The 21,614-nt window shown below is 47.6% G+C and overlaps 1 protein-coding gene and 2 long non-coding RNA genes across 8 annotated transcripts in view; 2 read left to right on the forward strand and 1 right to left on the reverse strand.

Moving 5' to 3' along the window:
• Nucleotides 1–152: 152 nt before the first annotated feature.
• On the forward strand, nucleotides 153–19,103 carry LOC112062461 (uncharacterized). The gene is made up of 4 exons (XR_002890742.3): nucleotides 153–359; nucleotides 15,116–15,346; nucleotides 17,550–17,681; nucleotides 18,990–19,103. It is a non-coding gene; the product is annotated as an uncharacterized lncRNA (long non-coding RNA).
• Nucleotides 370–12,324, forward strand: LOC114484053 (uncharacterized). The gene is made up of 4 exons (XR_003676557.2): nucleotides 370–1,077; nucleotides 1,303–1,472; nucleotides 2,523–2,830; nucleotides 5,573–12,324. It is a non-coding gene; the product is annotated as an uncharacterized lncRNA (long non-coding RNA).
• LOC102981650 (zinc finger protein 773-like) overlaps nucleotides 18,441–21,614 on the reverse strand; it is a 34,560-nt gene continuing 31,386 nt past the window's right edge. For all 6 annotated transcript variants that reach the window (XR_008615444.1, XR_003676544.2, XR_003676546.2 and 3 more), the window contains one exon: nucleotides 18,441–20,350. The gene's annotated coding sequence lies outside the window, so the exon portion shown is untranslated. The remainder of the gene's footprint in view (nucleotides 20,351–21,614) is intronic.

Consider the following 21,614-nt stretch of genomic DNA (forward strand, 5'->3'; position numbering starts at 1 on the left):
ACTCCTGAACGTCCAGAGAGCCCCCCAAAGACAGGAAGGAACTCCAGAAGTCCCGCCCCGGATGATGCGCACGCAACTATCCGTCCGGGGGCGGGACTTCCATAGGCTTCTTGTGGTGGCTGGTTTTCGTGTTTTTTTCACCTTTTTCAGGGCGTTGAGTCCTGAGTCGGGGCCGAAGGGAATGGAACAGGCGAGGAGAGGCGTTGGCCCCGGTGCCCAGAGGCGGCTCTGAGGCCCCCTGAGCCCGTAGTTGACTGCGGTGCCCTCGTTCCCGCCCCGCCCACCGCCTCTTCCGGCTCCGTTCTTCCCACCGGCCGGTGACCCCGGTGACCGAGGCTTCGCCGATGAGGCTGGCTCAGGTGGGTGCTGCGTTTCCCGGGCCCCCACCCGGCCCGACTCCCGCCTCCGAGTTCTAAATACGGACGGAGGGGCGCCCGCTCGGTTCCCTGCCGGTCAGCCCCAGAGTCCAGAACAGAGGGCGGCCTTGGGAGGGGTCCCCTTTCAGCCCGTGGACTGGGGTGAGGGAAAGAGTTCTCTCGGGGGGGCCCCGGTGCACGGCTTGCAGGTGCTACGGAGTCGGCAGCATTGGGGAAACCTGGGGTCGCTTTTGTCGTGGACAGAAGGGGACGAGGTGTCTCACCTGAAACGGCAACCTGAGCAGGTGGAATCCATGGAAGGTTATGAAGGGACTGGGGATGGGAGAACCGTGTCCAGAGTTAGAAGTTAAAAATTGGGAGAACGGGATGCGAATGGAGGCAGGGAGACTGCTGAGGAGACCACCGCGATAGACCTCAGGAGAATTATGGCAGGGGCTGGGCCAGGAAGGTAGCACGACATTGGGAGATGGGATGAGATTCTGCATAGATTTCATTGATAGAGCCTACAGGACTTTCTGATGTGCCATGTATAGCTATGAGCAGAAGTAGGGAGTGAAGGACCATCTCAAGGTTTTGTTTGTTTTTGTTTTGTTTTTGCGGTTTTGGGGGGAAGCAACCACAAGGAGCAGGTTTCAGAAGATAATGAGTTAAATTGTGGATGTGTGACCCTAAGATACCTCAAGGTGGAGACGGCACATAGGTATGTGGACATGAAGGTCTGGATGTGGGGGAAGGGGGCTGGACTGAATCCGTCAAACGAGTGGAGGGTGTGGACTGAACCAGGGCATGGCCTGGGGATCAGATTGAGGAGGGGGATTTTTAAGGTTGTTATTTCTGATGGGCCCTGTAGTGAGTGTCAGGAGGGCTGAGACTTTGAGTTTGGGGCATTAGGGGTTTCATCATCCCTGATGTTCTCTCCATAAAGGAGCATATTTGGCATAGGAGCTACTCTGGCCTGTGTCTGTAGAAAAGGATACCTGGATGTGATGAATTGCCGGCCTGGATGGAGATGAAGGTGTAAGGTCATGTAGACTGAGCCCTGCTGGTCAGCTCTGCTCCTAGAGGAGAATCCCTGTGGGACAAAGAAATAGCCAGGTTTGTGGAGCAGATTGGTTCCAGACAAGCACACTTCTGACACACTTCTTCCACCCCTCAGGGCAAGAGGAATGAGAGCACTATAGTCAAGGGACTCCTTGAGGGGATCCTTTGCAAACAGGAAACAGGCTTGTTTGCAAAAAGGAAAAGTATCTGACCTGCCTGTTCAGAGTCTCCCTAAAACTCATTAAATTCAAAATGTATGAAACATACTGATCAAAACATCTGTTAACCAGTATCCTTCTAAATATGTGTACACGTAGAGGGGCAGTTAGAAATGAAGACATTCAATAAATTAAACATAGGAACACTTTATAAAAAATTTCTTGAAATTTAATTTACCTGTAGTATTGATAATACTTTAGGTGTTAGCAAATTTAGTGGAATGTTATATATCCCATTTTCTGAAAACCTTAAAAAGCAGAAACAGGAGGGGTGGGATGAGTTGGGAGATTGGGATTGGCATATATATACTCTATGTATAAAATAGATAACTAATGAGAACCTACTGTATAGCACAGGGAAGTCTACTCAATGCTCTGTGTGATCTAAACGGGAAGGAAATCTAAAAAAGAGGGGATATATGTATACATTTAATGGTTCACTTTGCTGTACAGCAGAAACTAACACAACACTGTAAAGCAACTATACTCCAATAAAAACTAATTTTAAAAAAAGAAGAAACAATGCAAACCCACATTTTGAAAACCCACTCCCTTCATTTGCACTGAAAACATGAAAAATCGGGAATCTTATGTATAGTTATAGCTGGCAGGTAGTGTGTCCTCTTATGTTTAATACTACTGTCAGCCTTATGAGGTAGAAACCATTGTTATCTCTATTTTACAGTGAAGGAATTGAGGCTCAGGGAGGTTTAGTCTTTAAAGCAGAGTCACACAGCTGATAATAGTGACACTGAGGTCAGAGAAACAGCATAGACCATCAGGCTGAGACCATTTTGCTCCAGGGCAGGCCACAGGTGATAGTCTAGCCCAGCCTGTAGAATCCTAACGTGGTTGCCCATTTCTCATGGCCTCCCTCTTCCCACAGGTTCCCATGGCATTTACAGAAATGTTTATGGACCTGTATGGGTGAATGGAGGATATGCTAGACCCTCATCCACCCCAGTTATCACCCTGATGGTTCTGCCACTCCCATATAAAGAATGCTGGTGGCCTGAGATCGTTCACCCATCCTTCTCCCTTCCTTGGGTCTGAAGTCCCTGTGGTTTCACCAAGGCCTAGGGTCTTGAACTCAGTCCCAGATTATATGGAGCTGTTCCCATTTCCAACAACTGATGGAGTGAGATGTGGAAGAATGTCGTGGGCACAGGATCCAGAATGTCCAGGCGACTGGAGGTGAGACTGAGCTGGAATATTCGGGGAACTGCAAGTCTGTTACATGTGATAGGATTATGGGTGGGGGGAGTGAGTGGAGGGTAGGGGCACACAGTTATCAGGTCTCAGTTACAGCCTGAGGTTTTGGGCCTCTAATCCGAGGGAAGTAGGAGCTAGGGAAGGTTTGAAGCAGAGGAGCCAGGTATTTGACCCAGATTGTAACCGGCTGTGTCTAGCCGTGAGAGATACTGTGTGAGAGGGAAGGTAGAGGTAGAGTGACCTGGGGGAAGTGACTGTGGTGGACCTTGGTGGTTGCTGGACAAGAGTCATTGCCGTGGAGGTAGTGGAGTGGTTGCCTTCTGTTTGTGTTCTGAACAGACCTGCCCACATTGAGTGATGTGGAGAGCGTGGGACTGGGAGATGAGATGGAAGGACGAGTCAGAGGTGACCCCAAGTTTCTGGCTTTCTCTGGAAAGATGTGTTCTGGACACAGTGATCAGTGGAAATAAGGAGAGAGAGGCACTGGTGTCACTGGACCTTGTATCTCTTCCACGCTTGGGAAGTGGGGGTGGAGGTTGAGGAGGGAATGGATGTGTGGGGGGAAGGAGTAAAGATCCTGGAGAAATGAGCTGCGCATTGATTGAACCATCCCCATTTTGGCGGGGACTTGTGGTTTTTACATTTACATTTCTCTCAGGAGGAGTGGGGGCTCCTTGATGAGGCTCAGAGACGCCTGTACCACCATGTGATGCTGGAGAACTTTGCGCTTCTCTCATGACTAGCTAAGGCCCTCATAACGCTTCCCCCCCGCAGTGTCCTGGGCTGGGCTGTTTTTACCAACCAAACCATGGGTAATCCTTCCTTTCTTGGTTTCCTAGCATATGTGTGCGGGAGCCATTCCCAGGCTGTGTGCACCGTACTGCCTCTCCCCAAGCAGCCCCATCCCGTGTTGCTCTGAAACCTTGCCTGTCCCTGGTCAAGTTACTCTGTTCAGATGCATGGAGGCCTTCCCCCTTCTTGCTGACGTTTTGGGGGGCCTGCCTGTGGCAGAAATACATGCTTACTACTTGTAGAGACCACTGACTCTGTGAGACCCTCCTCTGTAGTTCTTGCGATTTTTGAGTGGGGGCCGTCGTGTGTCGGCTCGCTCTGGGGGCATGCTGTCCACTCCCTTTCCCTGTGTTTCACCTGGGTTGGTCTGTGCCAGGTCCCATAGAAGTGCTCACCATGAGGCAGAGGGAGGGGCCTGAGTGTCTTGACAGGATGGACATTACTCCATCAGTGCCAACAAGAGGTGGCTGTGGAGCTTAGGAGCTGGGAGAGGGTGTGTTGTCAAAGCTGGCTTCAAATCACACTGGAAGCCAGGCCTTTGTCCACCGCTGGGTGATGCCAGGGACAGTGGTCACACTTCATTTCTACATTTTCTTTCCCATTGTCATTTCTAATCTTCCAGTCCTTGGCTCCCCTGACTTTTGTAGTCTCCACCTCCTATTTGTTCCTTTGCCGTGCTGTCAACATTTGACCCACACTTAAGCTATTGTGACATTTGCACATATCTTTTTTATCTAAGTTACAAGTTCCTGTATTTTTTTATTGAAATATAATTGATTTATACAATGTTGTGTTAATTTCTACTGTACAGCAGAGTGATTCAGTTATACATAGATATACATTCTTTTTTTTTAATATTCTTTTCCATTATGATTTATCACAGAATATTGAATATAGTCCCCTGTACTATACAGTAGGACCTTGTTGTTTATCCAGCCTATGTATAGTAGCTTACATCTGTTAACCCCAACCTCCCACTCCATCCCTCCTCCAACGCCCTCCCCTTGGCAACCACCAGTCTGTTTTCTATGTCCATGGGTCTGTTTCATAGATATGTTCATTTGTGTCATATTTTAGATTCCACATATAAGTGAAATCATATGGTATTTGTCTTTCTCTTTCTGACTTACTTCACTTAGTGTGATAATCTGTAGTTGCATCCATGTTGCTGCAAATGGTATTATTTCGTTTTTTTTTACGGTTGAGCAGTATTCTATTGTATATATGTAGCACATCTTCTTTATACATTCGTCTGGCGATGGACATTTAGGTTGCTTCTATGTCCTGGCTATTGTGAATAGTGCTGCTATGAACATACGGGTGCATGTATCTTTTTGAATTAGAGTTTTATCTGGATATATGCCCAGGATTGGGATTGCAGGATCATATGGTACTTCTCTTTTTAGTTTTCTGAGGAAGCTCCATAGTATTTTCCAGTGGCAGCACCAACTAACATTTCCACCAACAGTGTAGGAGGGTTCCCTTTTCTCCACACCCTCTCCAGCATTTGTAATTTGTAGAGTTTTTAATGAATGGCCATTCTATTTGCACATATCTTTAAACAGTCCTTGGATACCAACTACTGGGTCACAATCAGACATCTCTGGCTCTGGACACAACCTTCTACCCAGTACTCACTTCTCACCACCAGCCATGGCCTTGTGGAAAGCCATTTTCAGAGGAGTGAGCTGGGGACCCTTCTCCTCCCTGCACTGTACCCCTTCCTTGTGTCCTTACCTACTGTCAGGGCTCTCCCATCATCTGAGCTTCCCAGGCGCAGCTCTGCACAGCAGGCCTTCTCACTGGCTCTGGCCCCTGTTGCTTATCAGCAGTCCTATGGATTTATTCGTAGGTGTGGGTGACACACATTTGTGGTGGGGCTGCTCCTCCCGCCAGTGTCAATTTGCTTCACCAGCATTTCTCTGGTTGCAGATTGTTGGCATGGAGCCCAGGATGAGGAGCCATCTTCAGAGCGAGGTGTTTCTATAGAAGTGTCACTGGCCAGGACGCAAAGCCAGGTCCCTCCATCTGGAACGCCCAACCCTGTGAGACATGCAGCTCACTCTTGAAAGACATTTTGTCCCTGGCTGAGCAGGATGGAACACACCCTGGGCAAGGACTATACACTTGTGAGGCAAAGCTTTGCCAGCACCAAAAACGTCACATTAGAGAAAAACTTTCCAGAAAGGACAAGGGGAGGCCTTCATTTGTGAAAAACTGCACTGTCCACATGACACAGAGGACCTTCACATGCAGGGAAGGTGGGAAGGACTTCCCAGCCAGCACAGGCCCTCTCCAGCACCAGCCTCCTCATGGTGTGGGAAAGCCACATGGGCACATTGCACATGGAGAGGCCTTTCAAAATGGGCAAAGTGATTACAACTGCACTCAGTGTGGGAAAGCCTTCAGCCATAAACATACACCTGTTGACCAAGAGAAGATCCACACTGGAGAATAGCTTTATGCGAATAGGGAATGTGGGAAGGCCTTTCTTAGAAAGTTCCACCACGAGAGCATCAGAAAGTCCACACTGAGCCTGGGCTTTATGAGCACTCAGAATGTGGAGTATTCTTTACAGAAATATCTGCCCTCAGTGACCACCAGAGAATTCACACAAGGCCAAGGCCTTTTGAGTGCAGCCTTCCTTAGACTGTCCCACCTCATTGGTCACCAGAAAATCCACACTGAAGAAAGACCTTACGGTTGTAGTGAGTGTGAAAAATTCTTTAGGAACTGTTCCACACTCATTAGACACCAGAGAGTTCACACTGGAGAAAGGCCTTTTGAGTGCACTGAATGCGGGAGAGCCTTCACCTGCAAACATAGGCTTGTTGAGCACCAGAAAATCCACAGTGGTGAAAAGACTTTTGAGTGTCGAGCATGTGGGAAATTCTTTATGGACAGCTTCTCACTCATTATTCATTAGAGAGTTCACACTGGACAAAGACCTTATGAGTACGGCAAATGTGGGAAAAAATTTTTTTAATTTATTTATTTTAATTTATTTATTTTTGGCTGCGTTGGGTCTTCGTTGCTGCACGCGGGCTTTCTCTAGTTGCAGGGAGCAGGGGCTACGCTTCGTTGTGGTGCATGGGCTTCTCATTGTGGTGTCTTCTCATTGCTGAGCACAGGCTCTAGGGCGCGCAGGCTTCAATAGTTGTGGCGCACGGGCTCAGTAGTTGTGGCTCGTGGGCTCTAGAGCTCAGGCTCAGTAGTTGTGGCACACAGGCTTAGTTGCTCCACGGCATGTGGGATCTTCCTGGACCAGGGCTCGAACCCGTGTCCCCTGCATTGGCAGGCGGATTCTTAACCACTGCACCACCAGGAAAGCCCCAAATGTGGAAAATTCTTTGGGCACTGCTACACCCTTATTAGACATCAGAGAAATCATACTGGAGAAAGGCCTTATGAGTGCATCGATGTAGGAAATCCTTTTGTTGCAGCTCCACACTCATGAGACATTGGACAAATCCCACTGGAGAAAGGCCTTATTAGTGCAGCTAATGTGGGAAATTTTTGTAGTAAAACTCCAGAGTCAGTACACACTAGCGAGTTCACGTTAATGTGAGGCCTTATAAGAACAGTGAATAAGGGAACATCTTTACATACAACTCTGGTCTTGTTAAACACTGTTGAATTTACACTGGAGAAATGCCTTCTGAGTGCAGTGAATGTTGGAAAGTCTATAGCCAAAACTTCCATTCATTTGGCTCCAAAAAGTTCACACCAGAGAAAGAACTTATGAAGGAAGCAAATGGGGAAAGGACTTCAGCCGAAAGTCTGCTCTGATTGGCACTGTGAAGTACATATTATGTACTTTTGGGTTTTTTTTTTTTCCTTCTTATTGTGTTAAAATACACACACATAAAACTTGCCATCTTTTAAGTATTTTAGTGTGCCATTCAGTACTGTGAGGTACATTCACACTGTTGTGCAACCTAATCTCCAGAGCTGCTCTTGTTTTGCAAAAATGAAACCCTGTACCCATTAAATAACAACTCCTACTCCTCTCCTTCTCCAGCCCCTGGAAACCACTGTTCTCTCTCTCCTTGAATTTGAGTGCCCTAGCTGCCTCATGTAAGAAGAATCATACAGTTTTTGTATTTTTGTGAAGACGTCATTTACCAGAATCTCACATTTCATGTATCACGTGTCCTGTTTCAGAAGTCCATTCCTTTTTAAGGCTGAGTTATACTCCATTGTATGCATATACCACATCTTTATCCATTCATCTGGTGATGAAGACTTCCCTTGTTTCCATATTTTAGCTGTTGTAAAGAGTGCAGCTGTGAGAACGACTGCACAAATATCTCCTTGAGATCCTGTTTTCAGTTATTTTCAGTGTATAGCCAGAAGTGGAATTCCTGGATCATATGGTCAATTTTTTTTTAAATTTATTTTTGGCTGCATTGGGTCTTCATTGCTGCATGCGGCCTTTCTCTAGTCGCGGAGTGCGGGCTTCTCATTGCAGTGGCTTCTCTTGTTGCGAAGCACCAGCTCTAGGTGTGCGGGCTTCAGTAGTTGTGGCTCGCGGGCTCTAGAGCACAGGCTCAGTAGTTGTGGCTCACGGGCTTAGTTGCTCTGTGGCATGTGGGATCTTCCTGGACCAGGGCTCAAACCCGTGTCGCCTGCATTGGCAGGCAGATTCTTAACCACTGTGCCACCAGGGAAGTCCCCAATCTATTTTTAATATTTTGAACTGTTTCCTTTATTGGCTGTACCATTTTGTGCTCCCATCAAAGGTCCACAGAGTTCCAGTATCTCCACATCCTCATCGACATAATTTTATTTTCCGTTTCATGTTTAATAGTAGCTATCCTAATGGATGTGAGGTAATATCTCACTGTAGTTTTATTTTATTCTATTTTTTCTTTTTTATGGCTGCATCGGGTCTTAGTTGTGGCATGCGGGCTCTTTGTTGTGGCGCACGGGCTTCTCTAGTTGTGGCATGCAGATTTTCTCTTCTCTAGTTGTGGCCCGTGGGCTTCTGTATAGGTGTGGTGTGCAGGTTTTCTGTTCTTTAGTTGTGACGCGTGGGCTCCAGAGCGTGTGGGCTCTATAGTTGTGGCATGCAGGCTCCAGAGCGTGTGGGCTCTGTAGTTTGCAGCATGCGGGCTCTCTAGTTGAGGAGCGCGAGCTCAGTAGTTGTGGTGCGTGGGCTTAGTTGCCCTGTGGCATTTGGGATCTTAGTTCCCCAACTAGGGATCGAACCCACATCCCCTGCATTGCAAGGTGGATTCTTTACCACTGGACCACCAGGGAAGTCCCCTCACTGTAGTTTTGTTTGGCATTTCCCTAATGATTAATGATCATGTCTTCTTGGCCATTTGTGTATATTCTTTGTAAAAATCTCTATGTTTACCCCTTAAAAATTTTTCTTATTGGTGAGTTGTAGCAGTTCTTTATGTAATCTGGATACTGACCACTTATCAGATATATGATTTGCAAATGCTTTTCTTCCATTCAGTAGCTTGCCGTTTCATTCTGTTGATTGTGTCCTTTGCACAGAAGTTTGTACCTTTCTCTATTTTTGCTTTTGTTTCCTATACTTTTCATGTCAATGCCAAGAAGTTATAAATCCAGTGTCATGAAGCTTTTCCCCTATGTCTTCATCTAAGAGTTTTTGAGTTTATATCGTTCTGTCAGGTCTTTGTTCATTTTGAGCTCATTTTTGGGTGTGGTGTAAGGTAAGGGTCCAACTTCATTCATTTGAATGCAGATATCCACTGTAATTTGTTGGAGAGACTGTCCTCCTCCCATTGAATTGCGTTGGCACTCTTGTTGATTATTTGATCAAATATACTGGCTTCCAGTTCTGGGCACTCTGTTCTGTTTCATTGGCCTCAAGTTTTGTGTTTATGGCAGTACCAGTGTTTTGTTTTTGTTTTTTTAAATTTTTATTAGAATATAGTTGATTTACAATGTTGTGTTAGTTTCAGGTGTACAGAAAAGTGAATCAGTTATTCGTATACATATATCCACTCTCTTTTAAATTCTTTTCCCATATAGACCATTACAGAGTATTAAGTAGAGTTCCCTGTGCTAGACAGTAGCTCCTTATTAGTTATCTTTCAGTTTTGAGTCCCTGGCTTGATGTTAGTCGTTTCCTCTTTTGGAGCAGCAGCTGATTAAGACCACAACCAATCACTGTCTATATCAGGCACTCACACTCTGGACACCATCCCTTATGTCCCAGGGCCAGGATACCAGGCAACTGGAGACAGCCTGTATGCCCCTGACCCCATGAAATTATTCCAGCTAGGTCATCCATGGGGAGCCTAGGAAACCTAGGTAGCCCCAGACCACTTGCTATGTATAGGGTGCTCCCTACAGCTCCAGGTTACTTAACTGTGTCCCTGTACAACCCATTGTGTGCCCCGCCTGATGCCCTTGTCTCATCCTAAGCCCTAGGTAACAGAATTCTGCTTTTTATCTATCCAAGTGCCATCAAGAACATTTAAATCTTAAAAAACAACTACAAACCCAGAAGAGTGTTAGGAATGCAGTGAATGTTGAAAGTCATTCAGCTATTAGCCTAAACTCAAACAGCACTGGTAAATTTAAATTGGAGAAACATCTTCGGAGTGCAGGCAACATGCTGTTTCCTTGTTCTACGTAATTACAGAGCGACATTTTGGAGATTAGTCTTTGTGAAAGAGAACTCAGCCATAAATTGAACTTCATGCATCCAGGCATCCCAGGAAGATTATCTTAAGTACCAAGTATATTGGAAGCTTTCATGATACACCTTGCACTTCCAGACCTTCCTGGAGTCCTTGCCAGAAATAAGTTGTTACCAGTATCTGTTAGGTTAGCCTTCCCTCCTCTGCCACACGGCAGGGTGCCGCAGTGTGTATGAATCATCTTTACAGTGCTCAGCAGGCAGGAAGCTATGCTTCCTCCCTTCATCTGGAGGACTCACCAGTCTCTTGACTTTTGGGGTATCTCATTCCCTTCCTACTGATTGTTTGGGGTGGGATATTACCCAGTTCTGGACAAGAGGACTCCAGCTGCCTTCTGCAGGCAGCTTGTGGAGATTTCCCTTCTTCCTGAGTATATTTGATTGACTTGTAATGGTTGGGTTGATTTTTCCACCCTCAGAGTCACCCGACCCAGGACTATCAGCAGAGCATAGAAGGGTTTGAATTCCGCTCTATCCCCAGAATCAAAGCTCTCAGACACCAGGGAACACTACCCTGCTCACCTGTCCCATGACTCGAAGATTCAACCCTTCTCTCATGAACTCAGGATACATTTCTGCCATAGCAGCAGAATTGTTTCACTGCATGCACCTGCTTTCACATATGTGTACCATACTTAATGACGAGCTCCTTCCCTGCTCAAGGGCAGGACCTATATCTCTGTCATCCATGTCATCCCACTACTCAGAACACAGTGCTTGGTGGGTGGAGCAGCAAGGCCACAGCCAGCCCCTCTGAGTGACCACAGATATGAAGACAAGGCAGAGAAAACTGGGTGGTGAGAGAATGAACCTTAGTGGGTCCTTCACCCACTGGGATGCATCTCATACGTCTTGCAGTTTGGGGCCCAGGTCCCTTTATGGGCCACGTTGTCCCAAGGAGCTCCCAGTTATGGAGAGAATAACCCTCTGCTTTGAACCAAGAATTGTTTCCTGAGAGTGGATTCTCCGACTCTCATGGATCCCAGGGCTCAGATTCATGTACAGCTACAGCTACAACCCAGATGATCATCTTGAGAGGAGATATGAGGGTAGTGTCTTCAAAACGCAGCTTACTTTCCTACAGAATACAGGAACCACACAAGCTATTCCCCAAACATAAATCTAGCGGAAAAACTGATGTTTTTTCTGAGAGCTGTGTGTGCAATAACAATATTGGATAAAACACCACATAAAGGGTTCGTGTCCACCTTGGCAACACAAAAGTATGTATTTGATTATATAAAAGGCTCCAAGGAGGGCTCAACTGGACAGTACTTTTTTTTTAAACCAAAGGTCATATTATTTGATGCAGCTTTGAAATTAGCCCCAAAGACAGTCCCAAAGGAGGAATTTCAACACAACCTGACTGATAAGAGCATCCTGAGAATAAGACCACAGTAGTAACTGTGAAACCCATACGTGGCTACCTGTATGCATCCTGGTTTGCCTGTTAAAGTTTCAGTCACTTTACAATGCTTCACAGAAAATTTTTTTCCCCTGCAAAAAAGCGCTCTTTTTTCCATTTGGCCCAAGGCTTGGAGAGGGCTCCAGGGTGGTTAACAAGCTGCCCAGTGGCTTCAGGGAGAGGCTTCAGGGAGAAGCCCTGACCCCAGAGGGGCTCACAGGCCGCTGGGCTCCAGGGGCTCCTGGGGGTGCCTGAGGCTGAGCCTTTGGAAGAGACACTCGCCCAGCCCAGCCTGGGGGCCGAGCAGCCTGCGGAGGTTGGTCAGGCGGTCGCCCATCTTCTTGATGAGCTTCACCTGCTCCTCCAGGAAGTGGCTCCCAGAAGTCCAGAGGTGGAGTCTGCGCGGGCAGAACCCACGGCCTGCGGACCCACAGGGCCTGGTGCAGGTTCTTCTCCGTCAGCCGGGCGGCTTCCATGGCGTCCTGGGCTTTACCCACGGCTCCTGGGACGGCTTCGGCACGTCCTGGAAGAGGGCGCGGCCACAGCGCTGCTTTTGCCTTTTCCACTGAGCTCGGGCCCTCCGGCTTCTCCTCGGCCGGTTCGCGAAACGATGTCTCACGCCCTCGCGAGCTGCTGCGTCGGGTCGAAAGAGAAGCGCAGAGACAGGTAGGTGTGGGAGAGCGGCAGATGCGCTTTATCAGGCGGGTGACGGCGGCCTCCACCTGGCGGAGTAATTGTGACGAGTCTGGGAGCTCATAGTTGGTCGGCAACAAGGAGCTAAGCTCAGAAAATGGTGTTGGCTTGTCCCGGAGGCGAGGAGAGCTGAGTGGGTGGTTCCAAGGTTGTGACTGGAAAAAAGGTTGGAGGGTGGTCAGAGTCTGGAGGAAGGGGCGCCCCTGGGTCTGTTCAGTCCAAATGCTGTTGAAGTGAGAGATCTGCCGGACGGCCAAGAAACTTTTATAAAATTAAGCGATGAGCTTTCTTTTGCATGATTGTTTTTCTGAATTTAACTTAGCTATGTGTTTTATCGTCTTTGTTGTAGTTGTAGTTCAGCACCTAGAAAATTAGAAACGCCCGTCTACTCAGGAGTAAAGACGTCAAGAAACACCAGGAAGAGGAAAGACTTAGGACTCACCTGGGATGGCCACACAGCTACGTGATCATCCTTACCCCTCTGGGTAAAACACAAACCTCCCAAACAATGGCTAACAATCCAGGGAAATAATTCCTCCCTTCCCCAAACCATCCTTGATCCGCTGTCCCTGAAACTTCCTCAACTAACCTTCCAGTAGAGACCATAACCTCCCCCAACTCTGTCCCCTTCAGACTATGAGTCCTGGGCCTTGTTAGCAGGCATTTCGGATATAGTTTTCTGCTACCGGGGCTTGGGCTGATTTGCTTCCATCACGTGACCTTTAGCGTCTGCATTTGGTCTTCAAACGTGTGAGACTGCAGGTTGTGGCAAGATGAGCACCCAGCTCCTGTTCTGGCTGCCATCAGCACATCATCAGACCTGCAGGGATGGTGCTAGGATGGGGAGGAGCAGGGGTTATCTCCCAGCCAGGTTGAGACCACCTGTCACACTCGGTCCATGTGCATGATTGTGTGATCCTGTGTGTATATCCACACACTAGGCTTTTGGGCCTCCCTGTCCCATGCTTGTCTCACAAGTCTCCCTGGAGCATGTGTGTCCTCATACCTGGTGTGGTAGTTCAGCACCTCTCTCTATTCCCACAAGCCTCTGATGTGTGTCACATACACTGGTTGTGTGTTTCATGACTATCACATGTCTTTTCTGTTGTGGACGTGGTGTAATGCATGTGTGTGCGTAGGCTTGTTGAGGGGTGTCAGCATGCAGACCTCATCACAGTGTCCCCAGGATGCCTGTGCACGGGCCTCCAAGTTGTGCTGAGGTGTATCATTATTGTTACCAGACTCAGTGGGTCCATCCCTTGGGGTGCATAGCCAGTGAACACACCAAGTACTTTCAGTTAAAGCAGAAGCATTTATTACTTGTGACAAGTAAGGAGGCAGGGAGATAGCTCTCAAAGCACTGGACTGAAGTATTAAGCCTGGGGGGCATGCATATTCAAGAAAGGGCCGGCATGGAAAAGGTTACTGTAGGTTGCCAAAATCTGCAAGCAAGCAGGCACTGGGTTGTTTGCTAACAGTGTTATCTTGTTCACTGGGATTCACCGTAACCTTTCCGGAATGTTGGGTATTTGGAGCTTTCTGCCATGAATCTCCTCCAATCTCTTTTCTTAGAGCAGTTCCGTTAGCAAACTTCTAATTCTGAATTCTTTCTCTGTCCCTTTGAGACATACATAAAGCTTTAGAAAAGCTAAATAATCCTCTTGTCAGTTTTACAACTGTGTAAAAATGTGCTCCCGGAATTTTAATTTATGGAGGTGACTGAGTGAGGACAGGAGAGGCTACTGCCATTGAAAGTTCCCCAAGGAAACGACAGGCACAGCGGCCATGTAAGGCCACATGAAGCCTGTCACATGCCGGTGTCAGGAAGCAGGGAGGAACTGGGGCTGTGCCTTTATGACCACAGTGGCGGGAAGAACTAGGTAGTGACCTCCACTAGTGGGCAGGAAGCAAAAACGCACATGCTATAGCTGGGAATTTGTAACCCGTGGCCATGAGACCCGCTCGGAGGTGGCCCGGGACGGAACGAGGTCGGGCATCCGGGCGGCCAGCAGTGCGCCCTCGCCGGCCGGCGATCCGGATCCGTCCCGCTGATGTTCCCGCCGGTTGTCGGGCGCCATCTGGCGGTCACGTTTATTTCGTCCCTTCCCGTCCGGAGCTCGGGCGACATCTGCAGGGGATGGGATTTCGGCCGCGATGCCCGAGGCAGAGTTCCGGGAGGTCGGCGGGGCTGGCGGGATCGTCCCGGTCTTGCCGGGCGGGCGCGCTTCCTACTCTCTCCGGAGATTGTACCTGCAGGCTCACAGGGAAGAGGCTGGGGCCCCTCCGGTTGCCGAGCAGAGCGGGAGGGGGTCTCCCGGGTCCGGAGGTGGGAACCGGGCCGGGTGGGGAGGCCCGAGGAGGGCGTGAGCCGTTCGGCCGCGGGCTCGTGTGGCCCGGTCTGCAGAGGTTCCTCCGTGGGGTTTTCCCAGGTCTTGGTCCAGAGGCCGGCTGGACCTGCTCTGCCTGCGGGCGAACCAGGAGGGCAAGCCGGGCCGCCTATGCCCCCGGGGTCGGCGGTAGAAGGGGGCGGGGGCCGTCAGCAGGTTCTGTCATTTTCTTCACAAGGGCATTAGTGATGTAGCCCTGGTCTCCAGCTCTGAAGGGCTTCCCCACTCCTCAAGAGGTAAACATTTCTTCAATCACAGCCAAGGAGTTTTTTTGTTTGTTTGTTTGTTTGTTTAAATAATATTTTAAGGTCTGGAGCCACCTCTTTGGAAAGAAAACATCAAGGAAGATGGTGCCTCCGTCTCCCAGTTGCTGCAGTAGGCGTCAGGTCCTACCTTTCGGGTCATAAAGACACAGATGGGAAGTTCTAGGATTGCTTCGGATAAAGGTGAAGAGCTCCTGCAGAGCATCACTCGAATTCCCAGGCACATTTAGGATAAACTAACAAATGGGGCAATCAAGTCCTCTCACCTGAAGGCAAGTGAGTGTTCATTTTGGTGCTTGCGTTGAATGGGCTCTGTCTGCTTGATGTATCATGAATGGGTGCGGTTTCTGTCTTTACAATGTCTTTAGTGGGTTGTCTATGATGTGCATCAGTTTAGTTTCGTGCTCATAGAACAAAGTATGTTTTTTCTCCACTTTGTGGAGAAGGTCTTGTTTTATTATCTCCCCAACATTGGTCACCGTGTCAAACAGAATCAGATCCAATACAGGTGAAACTGAGAAACGTGGCAAATCCTAAAACAACACCTACTGCAAGAAGATTTTCTAGTATCAATTCTGTAGGCTAAAGGGAGGATTAATTACAAATGGCAGGAGAAAACTTTTGGTTTCAGAAGTGTAACCCTGTGCCAATGTTTTTCAAACCCTGCACTTAAAATGCATTCTATTTTTAAGTCTATTATACTTAACAAAGCTTTTGAAAAAGCACAATTACGTTCTGGAATGTGGAAGACCACCTTCAGGTTGAATAAATTGCTATGCACACTTGCAGAAGTCAGAGAAGCTACTATGAATTAAGGGCTAATGGTCTGTTACAGTAAAAGGATACAGATGAAAAGCAGGAAAGATGGCACAACAGGACAAAGTCACAGAGGGACCACATTGCCAGTTTGCTGTGCCCTGTCACTTAGGTCTCACAGCATCCGTGGGTGACAATATGAAGTGTACTGCTAACGGGGGACCTCACACAAGACCTGGTTTTATACAGGTTTTTTTTTAATATGTCACGCACAAGGGACACCTGTGTGGCTGAACTTATTCTCTAGCTTCTCTGAATGTCAAACTGCTACAGAGACCCAAGGCTCCCCTACCCACTGGTATGTCAAATTATTAGTATAAATTAGCTAGCATGGCACAAGGCCCCGGGTAAACACACACACACACTCTTATTAGTCCAAATGTTTCAAGGGCTTAGCAGTTATCTCCCAAGAGTTGGGCCACTCTGTCAAACACTTCTTTGGAATGAATACAGATTGGACAACTCAGGCCTGTGGTGTAATCCTTTATACAGGTCAAGTAAAAATACTCAAAACTCGTACCCTTGTTTTAGCACATGTTGGTATTTATTATCTATGTTCTCAACCTTATTTATGGGCAGCTGTATAAGGGAAATAGTAGAAAGGAGTGCTTACTGTATGTGTTCCCAAGTCCACATTGGATGACCTTGAAACTGTGCCCCATAGGGTTAAAAGAAGCTGCTGACTAACAACTTCTTGAGCTACAATTATAGAAAAGGGAACAATAGCATGTCAAAACCCCTCTGCTTGTGAACTGCCTTAATTGGTTAAGCTCAGTTTGGTGGGGGTTTTTTTTTTTGTCCTACTTGCATATGCTCCAAGCTTTCTCCCTAGTTGGGCCATGTAGATTTTCTCTTCTCTAGTTGTGGACTGGGCTCAGTAGTTGTGGCATGTAGGCTTAGTTGCCCCACTGCATGTGGGATTTCAGTTCCCTGACCAGGGATTGAATCACCCTCAAATCCCCTACGTCGGAAGGTGGATTCTTTACCACTGGACCACCAGGGAAGTCCCCCACTGTGGATAACACCTCTGATGGGGTGGGGGTCACTGTAGGAAAGGGGAGCCTTACTTGTTTTTTTAGGAACTTGGAGTCAGCTCTTGTCCAGCTATGCATGAAGAACGGAAGCAGAATCCTGTAATGCAGATACACCTGTACACACTGACTACTGCCTCACCTATTCTCTAACTCTGATTGTCCCCCCCCCACGTAGGACCACCCTGCCTCTTTGTCCCCTACAGCACCTCACCTCCAGGAAGGTGGTTGTGCGACTTGTCTCCTGGCTTGCTGCCTTGTGAGTGAAATTCCTCTCCTACAAACTTTGACATCCCAGTGTTTGGCTTCTTGCATCTCTGGTTCAGTAAAATAACCTCCTGTTCACAGTGTGAAACTCCCCACAGTTGGAGTATTCATACCAGACGACTTGTCTCCTGGCTTGCTGCCTTGTGAGTGAAATTCCTCTCCTACAAACTTTGACATCCTTCATACCAGGGAAATTGGCAAACACAATAATTTGGAGGGGGGTTTAAAGTAGGTGTCTAGACTTACAGTAATGGAAACTATGTTAATAATGAGGACTACACGTGGGGCACTAAACGTTTATTCCATCCAGCAAAGACACTGAGAAAAATCAAGTTGCAACACATTTCTTTTTATTCTCTCCACAGTTACCAATAAAAAGACATTTAATCAAAGAAGACAATACACCTGGAAAATGAATACAGGAATGTTCAACATCATGAATCACTAGAGAAATGCATCAGACCACAGTGAGGCATGTATCCACACTTTTAAAACAGGTAATATTCAAAACACTAACCATACCAACCCCCTACTGGTGAGGAACACAGGGGATGGAAGGTTCCCATACTGTTAGAATGCAAAAAGGATACAACCCTATTCATTCATTTTGAAATATGAAACCAGGGGCTTCCCTGGTCCAGGGGTAAGACTCTGTACTTCCACTGCAGGGGCCACAGGTTCAATCCCTGGTTGGGGTAGATGCCCCATGGTGTGTGATGTGGCCAAAAAAAAAAAACCACATTAGAATATGAAACATAAAGACCCCAGTGAAATTAAAAGTCTAGAAAGCACTAATTGAATGGGAAAAAAGGAATCAGTAGTAGTTGCCTGGGAGTTGTGGGGGGGGGTCAGAAGGGGGATGTTTGTAATTATGACAATTATGACGATGGTTCTGGGGATTTACATGTATTAAAATTGAATCAAGCTGTACGTCTTATTAGGTATGTTCAAGGTCAATGCATACCCATATACAGCTCAACTAAATTTTGGCTCCACATAAAAATCTGAATTTTTGTTTTGGCGGTTGGGGTGGTGGTGTGCCATGTGCCTTACAGGAGCCAAGGATCCCCCTGAATCTTACTCTAAATCGCCTTTTCAGTAGAACTCTGGCAAACCACACATTAACCCCATCCCTGACTCCTTGTCTCAGGGGAGAGGGATTCTGTAGCAGTAGCAATGAAGACTGGTGAGCAATGAAAGGTTTTTTAAAATTTATTTTTGGTTGTGTTGGGCCATTGCTGTGCATGGGCTTTCTCTAGCTGCAGTGATCAGGGGGCTACTCTTTGTTGTGGTGATCAGGGGGCTACTCTTTGTTGTGGTGTGTGGGCTTCTCATTGTGGTGGCCTCTCTTGTTGCAGAGCACAGGCTCTGGTAGTTGTGGCACACAGGCCTAGTTGTTCTGAGGCATGTGGGATCTTCCCAGGCCAGGGCTTGAACCCGTGTCCCCTGCAGCAGGTGGATTCTTAACCACTGTGCCACCAGGGGAGTCCCTGAAAAGTGTTTCCACTTAAGTTATCCAAGAACTCTGCCTGGGTCCTAAAAATCACATGCCTGTACTACATGACTTCCACGCTCATTCCCCATTGTTTTCACTGTGCAACAAATGGCCTTGAGATAAACTATTTGCAGATGCTGAGGGAATCCTAAAACCTTTGTTATTCAGTCTGACACTGACTGGGGCTCAGGAGGTTTCTGCAAAAACCTTAACGCAAAACAGCCACAGTGATGGGAACATACATGAATGCAACTTTATATTTTATTCCTTCTTCTTTGGTAGTCTCTCACTCCCTGTTTTAATCTCACAGAGAGCCCTTCACTCTACCCCAGGAGGCCTTGGACAACAACGCAAAATGGACCAGAACTGGAGTGAAAACTATTCTCTGCCATGATACTACCCCCACTGATGTATACTAAGTTTGGAACACCCACAAAACCTGTTCCTCTGTCCTGTCCTAGCCAGTTGATGGAAGAGAATGACAAAACCCAAGTGTTCAGGGTATCCATGCTTTTCTACAGGGGATACGAGAGCACAAAAGGCTACCTACGGGCTTCCCTGGTGGCACAGAGGTTGGGAGTCCGCCTGCCGATGCAGGGGACACGGGTTCGTGCCCCGGTCCGGGAAGATGCCGCGGAGCGGCTGGGCCCGTGGGCCATGGCCGCTGGGCCTGTGCGTCCGGAGCCTGTGCTCCGCAGCGCGAGAGGCCCCAGCAGTGAGAGGCCCGCGTACTGCCAAAAAAAAAAAAAAAGGCTACCTACCCTGATCACACTTAGATGACTGATTCCCACTATGGGGATCTGCCACTTGGAAAAGGTAAGAAACTCACAGTGACAGTAAGTCAGAAAGTAGAGCATAGCCCCTGAAAAGCTTCCTACGAACCTCGTACTCACAGGCAATCTGCACACTAGGGCTGTTCAGATGTATGGCATTATGATGTATTAACTAAGGCGACAGCTCATTTGCTGCTCTCATTTGAAGGCCTTTCTCCAGTATGAACTCTGGTGACAGATGAGGTTATAGACCTTTGGCTGAAAGCTTTCTTACATTTGCTGCACTCATATGATCTTTTTCTGTGGTGTGACCTGTTTTGGTGTTCAGTAGGCTGGGTGCTTTGGCTGAAGAACTCTCCATATTTAGTGCATGCATGTGGTTTTTTTCTCCAGTGTGACTGTCTTCTTAAGGCCTCTCTCCTGTGCAGACTCTCTCATGCTCTGCAAGCCTATACATCCCGGGGTAGGCTTTCACATTCATGGCACTTACTTACAGAGACTTTGACCATTGTGAAACAGTGCAGTCAGCATCCTTTTGTGGAGTGACCTGGTGCTGGAGAAGGCTAGAGCTACCAGGGAAATCCTTCCCAGCCTCCTGGCATGCGAAAGAGTTCTTGGATGCATGGACTATGTGGCTCCTCATAAAGGCCTTACCCATGTCTCTTCTAAAGAGTTTCCTTCCATTGTGCTGGTGAAATTTCACACCTGACAGTTTCTGGCCAGGAATTGTTCCCAGGTCTTCAGCTAGATGCAAACTTACTGTTTAAGGCCAGGCTACACATCTTCCAGGGACAGGACTTTTCGAATGGATAGGTCTCTGAACTATTTATTCATGGCACTTCTACAGAAACATTCTGCTCAGAATTTATCTCCTTGTGCACTGCTCCATGCCAACAACCTGAAAACAGAGAAATGACACAATGATGGGGGGAGTGCACACAGAAATGAGGTACACAGTCACTGGCTTTGGCACCAAAACACTGTGGGGCACAGGACATAAGGGAAAGACAGGACAGGAGAGTGGTAAGTACTGGCCCAGGGGGACAACCAATCCAAAAAAAAGAACCTCAGGAAAGAAAAACAGTATCACAAAATGAACCAGTGACCATGCTGGATCCCAACAATTCCTGTTGGGGCCCAGGAAATATCAGCTGGAAGGGGACAGAACCTGGAGCACAGTGGTGTATGGGTCTAGAGTCAACTTAGCAGGGAGTGGCTGAGACTAATGGAACCCACTGAACTAATTCCAAGTCTTATGACCCAGAAAAACTTCACTGAAAAGACTTCAGAGCCGCTGGTACTGGGGATACTTCTGAAAGGAGGTAGTATACACTCACCCAGCCTTGGCACCTACAGCATGTATGACATGGAAGCAGTAATAGTGATGTGCCCACTGTCGTGCTGTGAAAAAACAGACTTGCCTTTGGAAAAAAGAAGGCTTTCCCACATTCACTGCACTTGTAACGCTTTTCTCCATTGTGAAAGGCCTCTACAAACTCGGTGTCCTTTTGTGGAGTGACCTGGTGCTGGAGAAGGCCAGAGCTACAAGGGAAATCTTTCCCAGGCTCCTGGAATATGAAAGACTTCTTGGATGCCTGGACGGTGCGGCTCTTCATAAAGGTCTTACCCACGTCTCTTCTAAAGAGTTCCTCTCCACTGTGCTGGTGAAACTGCACACCTGCCCCGCAGAGTTTCTGGCCAGGGTTTGTGCCAAGGTCCTCAGCTAGATGCAAACCACCTTCTAAGTACAGGCAGCACCTCTCCCAGGGATAGGACTTCAGAGTGGACAGGTCTGCCTCTGAAGTATTTATTTGTGGCACTTCTACAGAAACATTCTGCTCAGAAGGTGTCTGCTTGTTCTCTGCTATATACCAACACCCTGAAAGCAGAGAAACATGGGTAAACTTGACATAGAATTTTGGTAGAAGGAGGCAGCCCCATCACAAATGTGTGTCTGACATATAAAGGAATAAATCTATGGGACTGTTTTCAAGAGAAAAAGTTGCAGAGAGGTTAGGAAAGCCCTGCTGTACAGTACTGACCCTCTACACATCACAGAACAGGGAGAACTCACCAGGCAAATGACAGAAGGACGGGGTGGAAGGCATAAAGGAGCTAGGGGTCCACAACTCATTCCTCCAGGAACAGTTTTCACTAGGACC

This window comes from Physeter macrocephalus, chromosome 17 (assembly GCF_002837175.3).
Source record: "Physeter macrocephalus isolate SW-GA chromosome 17, ASM283717v5, whole genome shotgun sequence".
Taxonomy (NCBI): Eukaryota; Metazoa; Chordata; class Mammalia; order Artiodactyla; family Physeteridae; genus Physeter; species Physeter macrocephalus.